General features: G+C 39.1%; 11 non-coding genes across 11 annotated transcripts; all 11 read right to left on the bottom strand.

Moving 5' to 3' along the window:
• Positions 1-356: 356 nt before the first annotated feature.
• Positions 357-428, bottom strand: TRNAG-UCC (transfer RNA glycine (anticodon UCC)). The gene has a single exon. It is a non-coding gene; the product is annotated as a tRNA-Gly (tRNA).
• Positions 429-884: 456 nt separating this feature from the next.
• Positions 885-956, bottom strand: TRNAG-UCC (transfer RNA glycine (anticodon UCC)). The gene has a single exon. It is a non-coding gene; the product is annotated as a tRNA-Gly (tRNA).
• A 456-nt stretch (positions 957-1,412) lies between these two features.
• Positions 1,413-1,484, bottom strand: TRNAG-UCC (transfer RNA glycine (anticodon UCC)). The gene has a single exon. It is a non-coding gene; the product is annotated as a tRNA-Gly (tRNA).
• A 984-nt stretch (positions 1,485-2,468) lies between these two features.
• On the bottom strand, positions 2,469-2,540 carry TRNAG-UCC (transfer RNA glycine (anticodon UCC)). The gene has a single exon. It is a non-coding gene; the product is annotated as a tRNA-Gly (tRNA).
• Positions 2,541-2,996: 456 nt separating this feature from the next.
• On the bottom strand, positions 2,997-3,068 carry TRNAG-UCC (transfer RNA glycine (anticodon UCC)). Its single transcript has one exon. It is a non-coding gene; the product is annotated as a tRNA-Gly (tRNA).
• Positions 3,069-4,052: 984 nt separating this feature from the next.
• TRNAG-UCC (transfer RNA glycine (anticodon UCC)) lies at positions 4,053-4,124 on the bottom strand. Its single transcript has one exon. It is a non-coding gene; the product is annotated as a tRNA-Gly (tRNA).
• Positions 4,125-4,580: 456 nt separating this feature from the next.
• Positions 4,581-4,652, bottom strand: TRNAG-UCC (transfer RNA glycine (anticodon UCC)). Its single transcript has one exon. It is a non-coding gene; the product is annotated as a tRNA-Gly (tRNA).
• A 456-nt stretch (positions 4,653-5,108) lies between these two features.
• TRNAG-UCC (transfer RNA glycine (anticodon UCC)) lies at positions 5,109-5,180 on the bottom strand. The gene has a single exon. It is a non-coding gene; the product is annotated as a tRNA-Gly (tRNA).
• Positions 5,181-6,164: 984 nt separating this feature from the next.
• Positions 6,165-6,236, bottom strand: TRNAG-UCC (transfer RNA glycine (anticodon UCC)). The gene has a single exon. It is a non-coding gene; the product is annotated as a tRNA-Gly (tRNA).
• Positions 6,237-7,748: 1,512 nt separating this feature from the next.
• On the bottom strand, positions 7,749-7,820 carry TRNAG-UCC (transfer RNA glycine (anticodon UCC)). The gene has a single exon. It is a non-coding gene; the product is annotated as a tRNA-Gly (tRNA).
• A 4,356-nt stretch (positions 7,821-12,176) lies between these two features.
• TRNAG-UCC (transfer RNA glycine (anticodon UCC)) lies at positions 12,177-12,248 on the bottom strand. The gene has a single exon. It is a non-coding gene; the product is annotated as a tRNA-Gly (tRNA).
• Positions 12,249-14,683: the final 2,435 nt, after the last annotated feature.

Here is a 14,683-nt window from a genome sequence, read left to right as displayed (position 1 = left end):
CTGTTTCAAACTTGCACACTTGCACACTAGCACACTGTTTATTGGAATAAGATGAAAAAAATCTATTGCAGAAATTTTAACTTGACTTGGGCACTTCCCAAAAATTGGGTTCTTCCAAACTGATACGATTCAGATTTTCGAGAGCCGTGCTTAAAATGACCGTTATTGTACAAGAAAAAAAATTAAAAAACCCAAAGTGATTGACAATTTCCGCGAGTCATTCATATCTGATCTATGTAGAGCATGATCCAGCACAAAATGTTGTTGATTCAGCAACAAGAGCAGTAACAGTCGTTGAGAATGTTAAATAGGAACGCAAAATTTGCTGACTACAGTGACGTAAAATCAGATTTTCTTGCGTTGGCCGGGAATCGAACCCGGGTCAACTGCTTGGAAGGCAGTTATGCTCACCACTATACCACCAACGCTTGATGCATTCTGGTTTTACCGACACCACGAGCCATACGGTCACATTTTCAGACAAGCTTCCTGATCTCTCAAGAACGCTCGCCTAGTCTAAGTTCACATTTCGCTGTTTCAAACTTTGCAAGCACACTGTTTATTGGAATAAGATGAAAAAAATCTATTGCAGAAATTTTAAATTGACTTGGGCACTTCCCAAAAATTGAGTTCTTCCAAACTGATACGGTTCAGATTTTCGAGAGCCGTGCTTAAAATGACCGTTATTGTACAAGAAAAAAAATTAAAAAACAAAAAACCCAAAGTGATTGACAATTTCCGCGAGTCATTCATATCTGATCTATGTAGAGCATGATCCAGCACAAAATGTTGTTGATTCAGCAACAAGAGCAGTAACAGTCGTTGAGAATGTTAAATAGGAACGCAAAATTTGCTGACTACAGTGTCGTAAAATCAGATTTTCTTGCGTTGGCCGGGAATCGAACCCGGGTCAACTGCTTGGAAGGCAGCTATGCTCACCACTATACCACCAACGCTTGATGCATTTTGGTTTTACCGACACCACGAGCCATACGGTCACATTTTCAAACAAGCTTCCTGATCTCTCAAGAACGCTCGCCTAGTCTAAGTTCACATTTCGCTGTTTCAAACTTTGCAAGCACACTGTTTATTGGAATAAGATGAAAAAAATCTATTGCAGAAATTTTAAATTGACTTGGGCACTTCCCAAAAATTGGGTTCTTCCAAACTGATACGGTTCAGATTTTCGAGAGCCGTGCTTAAAATGACCGTTATTGTACAAGAAAAAAAATTAAAAAACAAAAAACCCAAAGTGATTGACAATTTCCGCGAGTCATTTATATCTGATCTATGTAGAGCATGATCCAGCACAAAATGTTGTTGATTCAGCAAAAAGAGCAGTAACAGTCGTTGAGAATGTTAAATAGGAACGCAAAATTTGCTGACTACAGTGTCGTAAAATAAGATTTCCTTGCGTTGGCCGGGAATCGAACCCGGGTCAACTGCTTGGAAGGCAGTTATGCTCACCACTATACCACCAACGCTTGATGTATTTTAGTTTTACCGAAACCACGAGCCATACGGTCACATTTTCAGACAAGCTTCCTGATCTCTCAAGAACGCTCGCCTAGTCTAAGTACACATTTCGCTGTTTCAAACTTTGCAAGCACACTGTTTATTGGAATAAGATGAAAAAAATCTATTGCAGAAATTTTAAATTGACTTGGGCACTTCCCAAAAATTGGGTTCTTCCAAACTGATACGGTTCAGATTTTCGAGAGCCGTGCTTAAAATGACCGTTATTGTACAAGAAAAAAAATTCAAAAACAAAAAACCCAAAGTGATTGACAATTTCCGAGAGTCATTCATATCTGATCTATGTAGAGCATGATCCAGCACAAAATGTTGTTGATTCAGCAACAAGAGCAGTAACAGTCGTTGAGAATGTTAAATAGGAACGCAAAATTTGCTGACTACAGTGTCGTAAAATCAGATTTTCTTGTGTTGGCCGGGAATAAAACCCGGGTCAACTGCTTGGAAGGCAGCTATGCTCACCACTATACAGCCAACACTTGATGTATTTTAGTTTTACCGAAACCACGAGCAGTACGGTCACATTTTCAGACAAGCTTCCTGATCTCTCAAGAACGCTCGCCTAGTCTAAGTTCACATTTCGCTGTTTCAAACTTTGCAAGCACACTGTTTATTGGAATAAGATGAAAAAAATCTATTGCAGAAATTTTAAATTGACTTGGGCACTTCCCAAAAATTGGGTTCTTCCAAACTGATACGGTTCAGATTTTCGAGAGCCGTGCTTAAAATGACCGTTATTGTACAAGAAAAAAAATTAAAAAACAAAAAACCCAAAGTGATTGACAATTTCCGCGAGTCATTCATATCTGATCTATGTAGAGCATGATCCAGCACAAAATGTTGTTGATCCAGCAACAAGAGCAGTAACAGTCGTTGAGAATGTTAAATAGGAACGCAAAATTTGCTGACTACAGTGTCGTAAAATCAGATTTTCTTGCGTTGGCCGGGAATCGAACCCGGGTCAACTGCTTGGAAGGCAGCTATGCTCACCACTATACCACCAACGCTTGATGCATTTTGGTTTTACCGACACCACGAGCCATACGGTCACATTTTCAAACAAGCTTCCTGATCTCTCAAGAACGCTCGCCTAGTCTAAGTTCACATTTCGCTGTTTCAAACTTTGCAAGCACACTGTTTATTGGAATAAGATGAAAAAAATCTATTGCAGAAATTTTAAATTGACTTGGGCACTTCCCAAAAATTGAGTTCTTCCAAACTGATACGGTTCAGATTTTCGAGAGCCGTGCTTAAAATGACCGTTATTGTACAAGAAAAAAAATTAAAAAACAAAAAACCCAAAGTGATTGACAATTTCCGCGAGTCATTCATATCTGATCTACGTAGAGCATGATCCAGCACAAAATTTTGTTGATTCAGCAACAAGAGCAGTAACAGTCGTTGAGAATGTTAAATAGGAACGCAAAATTTGCTGACTACAGTGTCGTAAAATAAGATTTCCTTGCGTTGGCCGGGAATCGAACCCGGGTCAACTGCTTGGAAGGCAGTTATGCTCACCACTATACCACCAACGCTTGATGTATTTTAGTTTTACCGAAACCACGAGCCATACGGTCACATTTTCAGACAAGCTTCCTGATCTCTCAAGAACGCTCGCCTAGTCTAAGTACACATTTCGCTGTTTCAAACTTTGCAAGCACACTGTTTATTGGAATAAGATGAAAAAAATCTATTGCAGAAATTTTAAATTGACTTGGGCACTTCCCAAAAATTGGGTTCTTCCAAACTGATACGGTTCAGATTTTCGAGAGCCGTGCTTAAAATGACCGTTATTGTACAAGAAAAAAAATTCAAAAACAAAAAACCCAAAGTGATTGACAATTTCCGAGAGTCATTCATATCTGATCTATGTAGAGCATGATCCAGCACAAAATGTTGTTGATTCAGCAACAAGAGCAGTAACAGTCGTTGAGAATGTTAAATAGGAACGCAAAATTTGCTGACTACAGTGTCGTAAAATCAGATTTTCTTGTGTTGGCCGGGAATAAAACCCGGGTCAACTGCTTGGAAGGCAGCTATGCTCACCACTATACAGCCAACACTTGATGTATTTTAGTTTTACCGAAACCACGAGCAGTACGGTCACATTTTCAGACAAGCTTCCTGATCTCTCAAGAACGCTCGCCTAGTCTAAGTTCACATTTCGCTGTTTCAAACTTTGCAAGCACACTGTTTATTGGAATAAGATGAAAAAAATCTATTGCAGAAATTTTAAATTGACTTGGGCACTTCCCAAAAATTGGGTTCTTCCAAACTGATACGGTTCAGATTTTCGAGAGCCGTGCTTAAAATGACCGTTATTGTACAAGAAAAAAAATTAAAAAACAAAAAACCCAAAGTGATTGACAATTTCCGCGAGTCATTCATATCTGATCTATGTAGAGCATGATCCAGCACAAAATGTTGTTGATCCAGCAACAAGAGCAGTAACAGTCGTTGAGAATGTTAAATAGGAACGCAAAATTTGCTGACTACAGTGTCGTAAAATCAGATTTTCTTGCGTTGGCCGGGAATCGAACCCGGGTCAACTGCTTGGAAGGCAGCTATGCTCACCACTATACCACCAACGCTTGATGCATTTTGGTTTTACCGACACCACGAGCCATACGGTCACATTTTCAAACAAGCTTCCTGATCTCTCAAGAACGCTCGCCTAGTCTAAGTTCACATTTCGCTGTTTCAAACTTTGCAAGCACACTGTTTATTGGAATAAGATGAAAAAAATCTATTGCAGAAATTTTAAATTGACTTGGGCACTTCCCAAAAATTGAGTTCTTCCAAACTGATACGGTTCAGATTTTCGAGAGCCGTGCTTAAAATGACCGTTATTGTACAAGAAAAAAAATTAAAAAACAAAAAACCCAAAGTGATTGACAATTTCCGCGAGTCATTCATATCTGATCTACGTAGAGCATGATCCAGCACAAAATTTTGTTGATTCAGCAACAAGAGCAGTAACAGTCGTTGAGAATGTTAAATAGGAACGCAAAATTTGCTGACTACAGTGTCGTAAAATCAGATTTTCTTGCGTTGGCCGGGAATCGAACCCGGGTCAACTGCTTGGAAGGCAGCTATGCTCACCACTATACCACCAACGCTTGATGCATTTTGGTTTTACTGACACCACGAGCCATACGGTCACATTTTCAAACAAGCTTCCTGATCTCTCAAGAACGCTCGCCTAGTCTAAGTTCACATTTCGCTGTTTCAAACTTTGCAAGCACACTGTTTATTGGAATAAGATGAAAAAAATCTATTGCAGAAATTTTAAATTGACTTGGGCACTTCCCAAAAATTGGGTTCTTCCAAACTGATACGGTTCAGATTTTCGAGAGCCGTGCTTAAAATGACCGTTATTGTACAAGAAAAAAAATTAAAAAACAAAAAACCCAAAGTGATTGACAATTTCCGCGAGTCATTTATATCTGATCTATGTAGAGCATGATCCAGCACAAAATGTTGTTGATTCAGCAACAAGAGCAGTAACAGTCGTTGAGAATGTTAAATAGGAACGCAAAATTTGCTGACTACAGTGTCGTAAAATAAGATTTCCTTGCGTTGGCCGGGAATCGAACCCGGGTCAACTGCTTGGAAGGCAGCTATGCTCACCACTATACCACCAACGCTTGATGTATTTTAGTTTTACCGAAACCACGAGCCATACGGTCACATTTTCAGACAAGCTTCCTGATCTCTCAAGAACGCTCGCCTAGTCTAAGTACACATTTCGCTGTTTCAAACTTTGCAAGCACACTGTTTATTGGAATAAGATGAAAAAAATATTTTGCAGAAATTTTAACTTGACTTGGGCACTTCCCAAAAATTGGGTTCTTCCAAACTGATACGGTTCAGATTTTCGAGAGCCGTGCTTAAAATGACCGTTATTGTACAAGAAAAAAAATTCAAAAACAAAAAACCCAAAGTGATTGACAATTTCCGAGAGTCATTCATATCTGATCTATGTAGAGCATGATCCAGCACAAAATGTTGTTGATTCAGCAACAAGAGCAGTAACAGTCGTTGAGAATGTTAAAAAGGAACGCAAAATTTGCTGACTACAGTGTCGTAAAATCAGATTTTCTTGTGTTGGCCGGGAATAAAACCCGGGTCAACTGCTTGGAAGGCAGCTATGCTCACCACTATACAGCCAACACTTGATGTATTTTAGTTTTACCGAAACCACGAGCCATACGGTCACATTTTCAGACAAGCTTCCTGATCTCTCAAGAACGCTCGCCTAGTCTAAGTTCACATTTCGCTGTTTCAAACTTTGCAAGCACACTGTTTATTGGAATAAGATGAAAAAAATCTATTGCAGAAATTTTAAATTGACTTGGGCACTTCCCAAAAATTGGGTTCTTCCAAACTGATACGGTTCAAATTTTCGAGAGCCGTGCTTAAAATGACCGTTATTGTACAAGAAAAAAAATTAAAAAACAAAAAACCCAAAGTGATTGACAATTTCCGCGAGTCATTCATATCTGATCTATGTAGAGCATGATCCAGCACAAAATGTTGTTGATTCAGCAACAAGAGCAGTAACAGTCGTTGAGAATGTTAAATAGGAACGCAAAATTTGCTGACTACAGTGTCGTAAAATCAGATTTTCTTGCGTTGGCCGGGAATCGAACCCGGGTCAACTGCTTGGAAGGCAGCTATGCTCACCACTATACCACCAACGCTTGATGCATTTTGGTTTTACCGACACCACGAGCCATACGGTCACATTTTCAAACAAGCTTCCTGATCTCTCAAGAACGCTCGCCTAGTCTAAGTTCACATTTCGCTGTTTCAAACTTTGCAAGCACACTGTTTATTGGAATAAGATGAAAAAAATCTATTGCAGAAATTTTAAATTGACTTGGGCACTTCCCAAAAATTGGGTTCTTCCAAACTGATACGGTTCAAATTTTCGAGAGCCGTGCTTAAAATGACCGTTATTGTACAAGAAAAAAAATTAAAAAACAAAAAACCCAAAGTGATTGACAATTTCCGCGAGTCATTCATATCTGATCTATGTAGAGCATGATCCAGCACAAAATGTTGTTGATTCAGCAACAAGAGCAGTAACAGTCGTTGAGAATGTTAAATAGGAACGCAAAATTTGCTGACTACAGTGTCGTAAAATCAGATTTTCTTGCGTTGGCCGGGAATCGAACCCGGGTCAACTGCTTGGAAGGCAGCTATGCTCACCACTATATCACCAACGCTTGATGTGTTTTAGTTTTACCGACACCACAAGCCATACGGTCACATTTTCAGACAAGCTTCCTGATCTCTCAAGAACGCTCGCCTAGTCTAAGTACACATTTCGCTGTTTCAAACTTTGCAAGCACACTGTTTATTTGAATAAGATGAAAAAAATCTATTGCAGAAATTTTAAATTGACTTGGGCACTTCCCAAAAATTGGGTTCTTCCAAACTGATACGGTTCAGATTTTCGAGAGCCGTGCTTAAAATGACCGTTATTGTACAAGAAAAAAAATTAAAAAATAAAAAACCCAAAGTGATTGACAATTTCCGCGAGTCATTTATATCTGATCTATGTAGAGCATGATCCAGCACAAAATGTTGTTGATTCAGCAACAAGAGCAGTAACAGTCGTTGAGAATGTTAAATAGGAACGCAAAATTTGCTGACTACAGTGTCGTAAAATCAGATTTTCTTGCATTGGCCGGGAATCGAACCCAGGTCAACTGCTTGGAAGGCAGCTATGCTCACCACTATACCACCAACGCTTGATGTGTTTTAGTTTTACCGACACCACAAGCCATACGGTCACATTTTCAGACAAGCTTCCTGATCTCTCAAGAACGCTCGCCTAGTCTAAGTACACATTTCGCTGTTTCAAACTTTGCAAGCACACTGTTTATTTGAATAAGATGAAAAAAATCTATTGCAGAAATTTTAAATTGACTTGGGCACTTCCCAAAAATTGGGTTCTTCCAAACTGATACGGTTCAGATTTTCGAGAGCCGTGCTTAAAATGACCGTTATTGTACAAGAAAAAAAATTAAAAAATAAAAAACCCAAAGTGATTGACAATTTCCGCGAGTCATTTATATCTGATCTATGTAGAGCATGATCCAGCACAAAATGTTGTTGATTCAGCAACAAGAGCAGTAACAGTCGTTGAGAATGTTAAATAGGAACGCAAAATTTGCTGACTACAGTGTCGTAAAATCAGATTTCCTTGCGTTGGCCGGGAATCGAACCCGGGTCAACTGCTTGGAAGGCAGCTATGCTCACCACTATACCACCAACGCTTGATGCATTTTGGTTTTACTGACACCACGAGCCATACGGTCACATTTTCAAACAAGCTTCCTGATCTCTCAAGAACGCTCGCCTAGTCTAAGTACACATTTCGCTGTTTCAAACTTTGCAAGCACACTGTTTATTGGAATAAGATGAAAAAAATCTATTGCAGAAATTTTAACTTGACTTGGGCACTTCCCAAAAATTGGGTTCTTCCAAACTGATACGGTTCAGATTTTCGAGAGCCGTGCTTAAAATGACCGTTATTGTACAAGAAAAAAAATTCAAAAACAAAAAACCCAAAGTGATTGACAATTTCCGAGAGTCATTCATATCTGATCTATATAGAGCATGATCCAGCACAAAATGTTGTTGATTCAGCAACAAGAGCAGTAACAGTCGTTGAGAATGTTAAATAGGAACGCAAAATTTGCTGATTACAGTGTCGTAAAATCAGATTTTCTTGCGTTGGCCGGGAATAAAACCCGGGTCAACTGCTTGGAAGGCAGCTATGCTCACCACTATACAGCCAACACTTGATGTATTTTAGTTTTACCGAAACCACGAACCATACGGTCACATTTTCAGACAAGCTTCCTGATCTCTCAAGAACGCTCGCCTAGTCTAAGTTCACATTTCGCTGTTTCAAACTTTGCAAGCACACTGTTTATTGGAATAAGATGAAAAAAATCTATTGCAGAAATTTTAAATTGACTTGGGCACTTCCCAAAAATTGGGTTCTTCCAAACTGATACGGTTCAGATTTTCGAGAGCCGTGCTTAAAATGACCGTTATTGTACAAGAAAAAAAATTAAAAAACAAAAAACCCAAAGTGATTGACAATTTCCGCGAGTCATTTATATCTGATCTATGTAGAGCATGATAAAGCACAAAATGTTGTTAATTCAGCAACAAGAGCAGTAACAGTCGTTGAGAATGTTAAATAGGAACGCAAAATTTGCTGACTACAGTGTCGTAAAATAAGATTTTCTTGCATTGGCCGGGAATCGAACCCTGGTCAACTGCTTGGAAGGCAGCTATGCTCACCACTATACCACCAACGCTTGATGCATTTTGGTTTTACCGACACCACGAGCCATACGGTCACATTTTCAGACAAGCTTCCTGATCTCTCAAGAACGCTCGCCTAGTCTAAGTTCACATTTCGCTGTTTCAAACTTTGCAAGCACACTGTTTATTGGAATAAGATGAAAAAATCTATTGCAGAAATTTTAACTTGACTTGGGCACTTCCCAAAAATTGGGTTCTTCCAAACTGATACGGTTCAGATTTTCGAGAGCCGTGCTTAAAATGACCGTTATTGTACAAGAAAAAAAATTCAAAAACAAAAAACCCAAAGTGATTGACAATTTCCGCGAGTCATTCATATCTGATCTATGTAGAGCATGATCCAGCACAAAATGTTGTTGATTCAGCAACAAGAAAAGTAACAGCCGTTGCGTTGGCCGGGAATCGAACCTGGGTCAACTGCTTGGAAGACAGCTATGCTCACCACTATACCACCAACGCTTGATGTATTTTAGTTTTACTGAAACCACGAGCCATACGGTCACATTTTCAGACAAGCTTCCTGATCGCTCAAGAACGCTCGCCTAGTCTAAGTTCACATTTCGCTGTTTCAAACTTTGCAAGCACACTGTTTATTGGAATGAGATGAAAAAAATCTATTGCAGAAATTTTAACTTGACTTGGGCACTTCCCAAAAATTGGGTTCTTCCAAACTGATACGGTTCAGATTTTCGAGAGCCGTGCTTAAAATGACCATTATTGTACAAGAAAAAAAATTCAAAAACAAAAAACCCAAAGTGATTGACAATTTCCGCGAGTCATTCATATCTGATCTATGTAGAGCATGATCCAGCACAAAATGTTGTTGATTCAGCAACAAGTGCAGTAACAGTCGTTGAGAATGTTAAATAGGAACGCAAAATTTGCTGACTACAGTGTCGTAAAATCAGATTTTCTTGCGTTGGCCGGGAATCGAACCCAGGTCAACTGCTTGGAAGGCAGCTATGCTCACCACTATACCACCAACGCTTGATGCGTTTCGGTTTTACCGACACCACGAGCCATACGGTCACATTTTCAGACAAGCTTCCTGATCTCTCAAGAACGCTCGCCTAGTCTAAGTTCACATTTCGCTGTTTCAAACTTTGCAAGCACACTGTTTATTGGAATAAGATGAAAAAAATCTATTGCAGAAATTTTAACTTGACTTGGGCACTTCCCAAAAATTGGGTTCTTCCAAACTGATACAGTTCAGATTTTCGAGAGACGTGCTTAAAATGACCATTATTGTACAAGAAAAAAAATTCAAAAACAAAAAACCCAAAGTGATTGACAATTTCCGAGAGTCATTCATATCTGATCTATGTAGAGCATGATCCAGCACAAAATGTTGTTGATTCAGCAACAAGTGCAGTAACAGTCGTTGAAAATGTTAAATAGGAACGCAAAATTTGCTGACTAAAGAGTCGTTAAATCAGATTTTCTTGCGTTGGCCAGGAATCGAACCTGAGTCAACTGCATGGAAGGCAGCTATGCTCACCACTATACCACCAACGCTTGATGTGTTTTAGTTTTACTGACACCACAAGCCATACGGTCACATTTTCAGACAAGCTTCCTGATCTCTCAAGAACGCTCGCCTAGTCTAAGTTCACATTTCGCTGTTTCAAACTTTGCAAGCACACTGTTTATTGGAATAAGATGAAAAAAATCTATTGCAGAAATTTTTACTTGACTTGGGCACTTCCCAAAAATTGGGTTCTTCCAAACTGATACGGTTCAGATTTTCGAGAGACGTGCTTAAAATGACCATTATTGTACAAGAAAAAAAATTCAAAAACAAAAAACCCAAAGTGATTGACAATTTCCGAGAGTCATTCATATCTGATCTATGTAGAGCATGATCCAGTCTAAGTTCACATTTCGCTGTTTCAAACTTTGCAAGCACACTGTTTATTGGAATAAGATGAAAAAAAATCTATTGCAGAAATTTTAACTTGACTTGGGCACTTCCCAAAAATTGGGTTCTTCCAAACTGATACGGTTCAGATTTTCGAGAGACGTGCTTAAAATGACCGTTATTGTACAAGAAAAAAAATTAAAAAACAAAAAACCCAAAGTGATTGACAATTTCCGCGAGTCATTCATATCTGATCTATGTAGAGCATGATCCAGCACAAAATGTTGTTGATTCAGCAACAAGAGCAGTAACAGTCGTTGAGAATGTTAAATAGGAACGCAAAATTTGCTGACTACAGTGTCGTAAAATCAGATTTTCTTGCGTTGGCCGGGAATCGAACCCGGGTCAACTGCTTGGAAGGCAGCTATGCTCACCACTATATCACCAACGCTTGATGTGTTTTAGTTTTACCGACACCACAAGCCATACGGTCACATTTTCAGACAAGCTTCCTGATCTCTCAAGAACGCTCGCCTAGTCTAAGTACACATTTCGCTGTTTCAAACTTTGCAAGCACACTGTTTATTTGAATAAGATGAAAAAAATCTATTGCAGAAATTTTAAATTGACTTGGGCACTTCCCAAAAATTGGGTTCTTCCAAACTGATACGGTTCAGATTTTCGAGAGCCGTGCTTAAAATGACCGTTATTGTACAAGAAAAAAAATTAAAAAATAAAAAACCCAAAGTGATTGACAATTTCCGCGAGTCATTTATATCTGATCTATGTAGAGCATGATCCAGCACAAAATGTTGTTGATTCAGCAACAAGAGCAGTAACAGTCGTTGAGAATGTTAAATAGGAACGCAAAATTTGCTGACTACAGTGTCGTAAAATCAGATTTTCTTGCATTGGCCGGGAATCGAACCCAGGTCAACTGCTTGGAAGGCAGCTATGCTCACCACTATACCACCAACGCTTGATGTGTTTTAGTTTTACCGACACCACAAGCCATACGGTCACATTTTCAGACAAGCTTCCTGATCTCTCAAGAACGCTCGCCTAGTCTAAGTACACATTTCGCTGTTTCAAACTTTGCAAGCACACTGTTTATTTGAATAAGATGAAAAAAATCTATTGCAGAAATTTTAAATTGACTTGGGCACTTCCCAAAAATTGGGTTCTTCCAAACTGATACGGTTCAGATTTTCGAGAGCCGTGCTTAAAATGACCGTTATTGTACAAGAAAAAAAATTAAAAAATAAAAAACCCAAAGTGATTGACAATTTCCGCGAGTCATTTATATCTGATCTATGTAGAGCATGATCCAGCACAAAATGTTGTTGATTCAGCAACAAGAGCAGTAACAGTCGTTGAGAATGTTAAATAGGAACGCAAAATTTGCTGACTACAGTGTCGTAAAATCAGATTTCCTTGCGTTGGCCGGGAATCGAACCCGGGTCAACTGCTTGGAAGGCAGCTATGCTCACCACTATACCACCAACGCTTGATGCATTTTGGTTTTACTGACACCACGAGCCATACGGTCACATTTTCAAACAAGCTTCCTGATCTCTCAAGAACGCTCGCCTAGTCTAAGTACACATTTCGCTGTTTCAAACTTTGCAAGCACACTGTTTATTGGAATAAGATGAAAAAAATCTATTGCAGAAATTTTAACTTGACTTGGGCACTTCCCAAAAATTGGGTTCTTCCAAACTGATACGGTTCAGATTTTCGAGAGCCGTGCTTAAAATGACCGTTATTGTACAAGAAAAAAAATTCAAAAACAAAAAACCCAAAGTGATTGACAATTTCCGAGAGTCATTCATATCTGATCTATATAGAGCATGATCCAGCACAAAATGTTGTTGATTCAGCAACAAGAGCAGTAACAGTCGTTGAGAATGTTAAATAGGAACGCAAAATTTGCTGATTACAGTGTCGTAAAATCAGATTTTCTTGCGTTGGCCGGGAATAAAACCCGGGTCAACTGCTTGGAAGGCAGCTATGCTCACCACTATACAGCCAACACTTGATGTATTTTAGTTTTACCGAAACCACGAACCATACGGTCACATTTTCAGACAAGCTTCCTGATCTCTCAAGAACGCTCGCCTAGTCTAAGTTCACATTTCGCTGTTTCAAACTTTGCAAGCACACTGTTTATTGGAATAAGATGAAAAAAATCTATTGCAGAAATTTTAAATTGACTTGGGCACTTCCCAAAAATTGGGTTCTTCCAAACTGATACGGTTCAGATTTTCGAGAGCCGTGCTTAAAATGACCGTTATTGTACAAGAAAAAAAATTAAAAAACAAAAAACCCAAAGTGATTGACAATTTCCGCGAGTCATTTATATCTGATCTATGTAGAGCATGATAAAGCACAAAATGTTGTTAATTCAGCAACAAGAGCAGTAACAGTCGTTGAGAATGTTAAATAGGAACGCAAAATTTGCTGACTACAGTGTCGTAAAATAAGATTTTCTTGCATTGGCCGGGAATCGAACCCTGGTCAACTGCTTGGAAGGCAGCTATGCTCACCACTATACCACCAACGCTTGATGCATTTTGGTTTTACCGACACCACGAGCCATACGGTCACATTTTCAGACAAGCTTCCTGATCTCTCAAGAACGCTCGCCTAGTCTAAGTTCACATTTCGCTGTTTCAAACTTTGCAAGCACACTGTTTATTGGAATAAGATGAAAAAATCTATTGCAGAAATTTTAACTTGACTTGGGCACTTCCCAAAAATTGGGTTCTTCCAAACTGATACGGTTCAGATTTTCGAGAGCCGTGCTTAAAATGACCGTTATTGTACAAGAAAAAAAATTCAAAAACAAAAAACCCAAAGTGATTGACAATTTCCGCGAGTCATTCATATCTGATCTATGTAGAGCATGATCCAGCACAAAATGTTGTTGATTCAGCAACAAGAAAAGTAACAGCCGTTGCGTTGGCCGGGAATCGAACCTGGGTCAACTGCTTGGAAGACAGCTATGCTCACCACTATACCACCAACGCTTGATGTATTTTAGTTTTACTGAAACCACGAGCCATACGGTCACATTTTCAGACAAGCTTCCTGATCGCTCAAGAACGCTCGCCTAGTCTAAGTTCACATTTCGCTGTTTCAAACTTTGCAAGCACACTGTTTATTGGAATGAGATGAAAAAAATCTATTGCAGAAATTTTAACTTGACTTGGGCACTTCCCAAAAATTGGGTTCTTCCAAACTGATACGGTTCAGATTTTCGAGAGCCGTGCTTAAAATGACCATTATTGTACAAGAAAAAAAATTCAAAAACAAAAAACCCAAAGTGATTGACAATTTCCGCGAGTCATTCATATCTGATCTATGTAGAGCATGATCCAGCACAAAATGTTGTTGATTCAGCAACAAGTGCAGTAACAGTCGTTGAGAATGTTAAATAGGAACGCAAAATTTGCTGACTACAGTGTCGTAAAATCAGATTTTCTTGCGTTGGCCGGGAATCGAACCCAGGTCAACTGCTTGGAAGGCAGCTATGCTCACCACTATACCACCAACGCTTGATGCGTTTCGGTTTTACCGACACCACGAGCCATACGGTCACATTTTCAGACAAGCTTCCTGATCTCTCAAGAACGCTCGCCTAGTCTAAGTTCACATTTCGCTGTTTCAAACTTTGCAAGCACACTGTTTATTGGAATAAGATGAAAAAAATCTATTGCAGAAATTTTAACTTGACTTGGGCACTTCCCAAAAATTGGGTTCTTCCAAACTGATACAGTTCAGATTTTCGAGAGACGTGCTTAAAATGACCATTATTGTACAAGAAAAAAAATTCAAAAACAAAAAACCCAAAGTGATTGACAATTTCCGAGAGTCATTCATATCTGATCTATGTAGAGCATGATCCAGCACAAAATGTTGTTGATTCAGCAACAAGTGCAG

The sequence above is a fragment of the Pelobates fuscus genome, chromosome 3 (assembly GCF_036172605.1).
Source record: "Pelobates fuscus isolate aPelFus1 chromosome 3, aPelFus1.pri, whole genome shotgun sequence".
In the NCBI taxonomy this organism is placed as follows: Eukaryota; Metazoa; Chordata; class Amphibia; order Anura; family Pelobatidae; genus Pelobates; species Pelobates fuscus.
The sequence above is the reverse complement of the archived record's forward strand: the minus strand, read 5'-3'. Positions and strand labels throughout refer to the sequence as shown.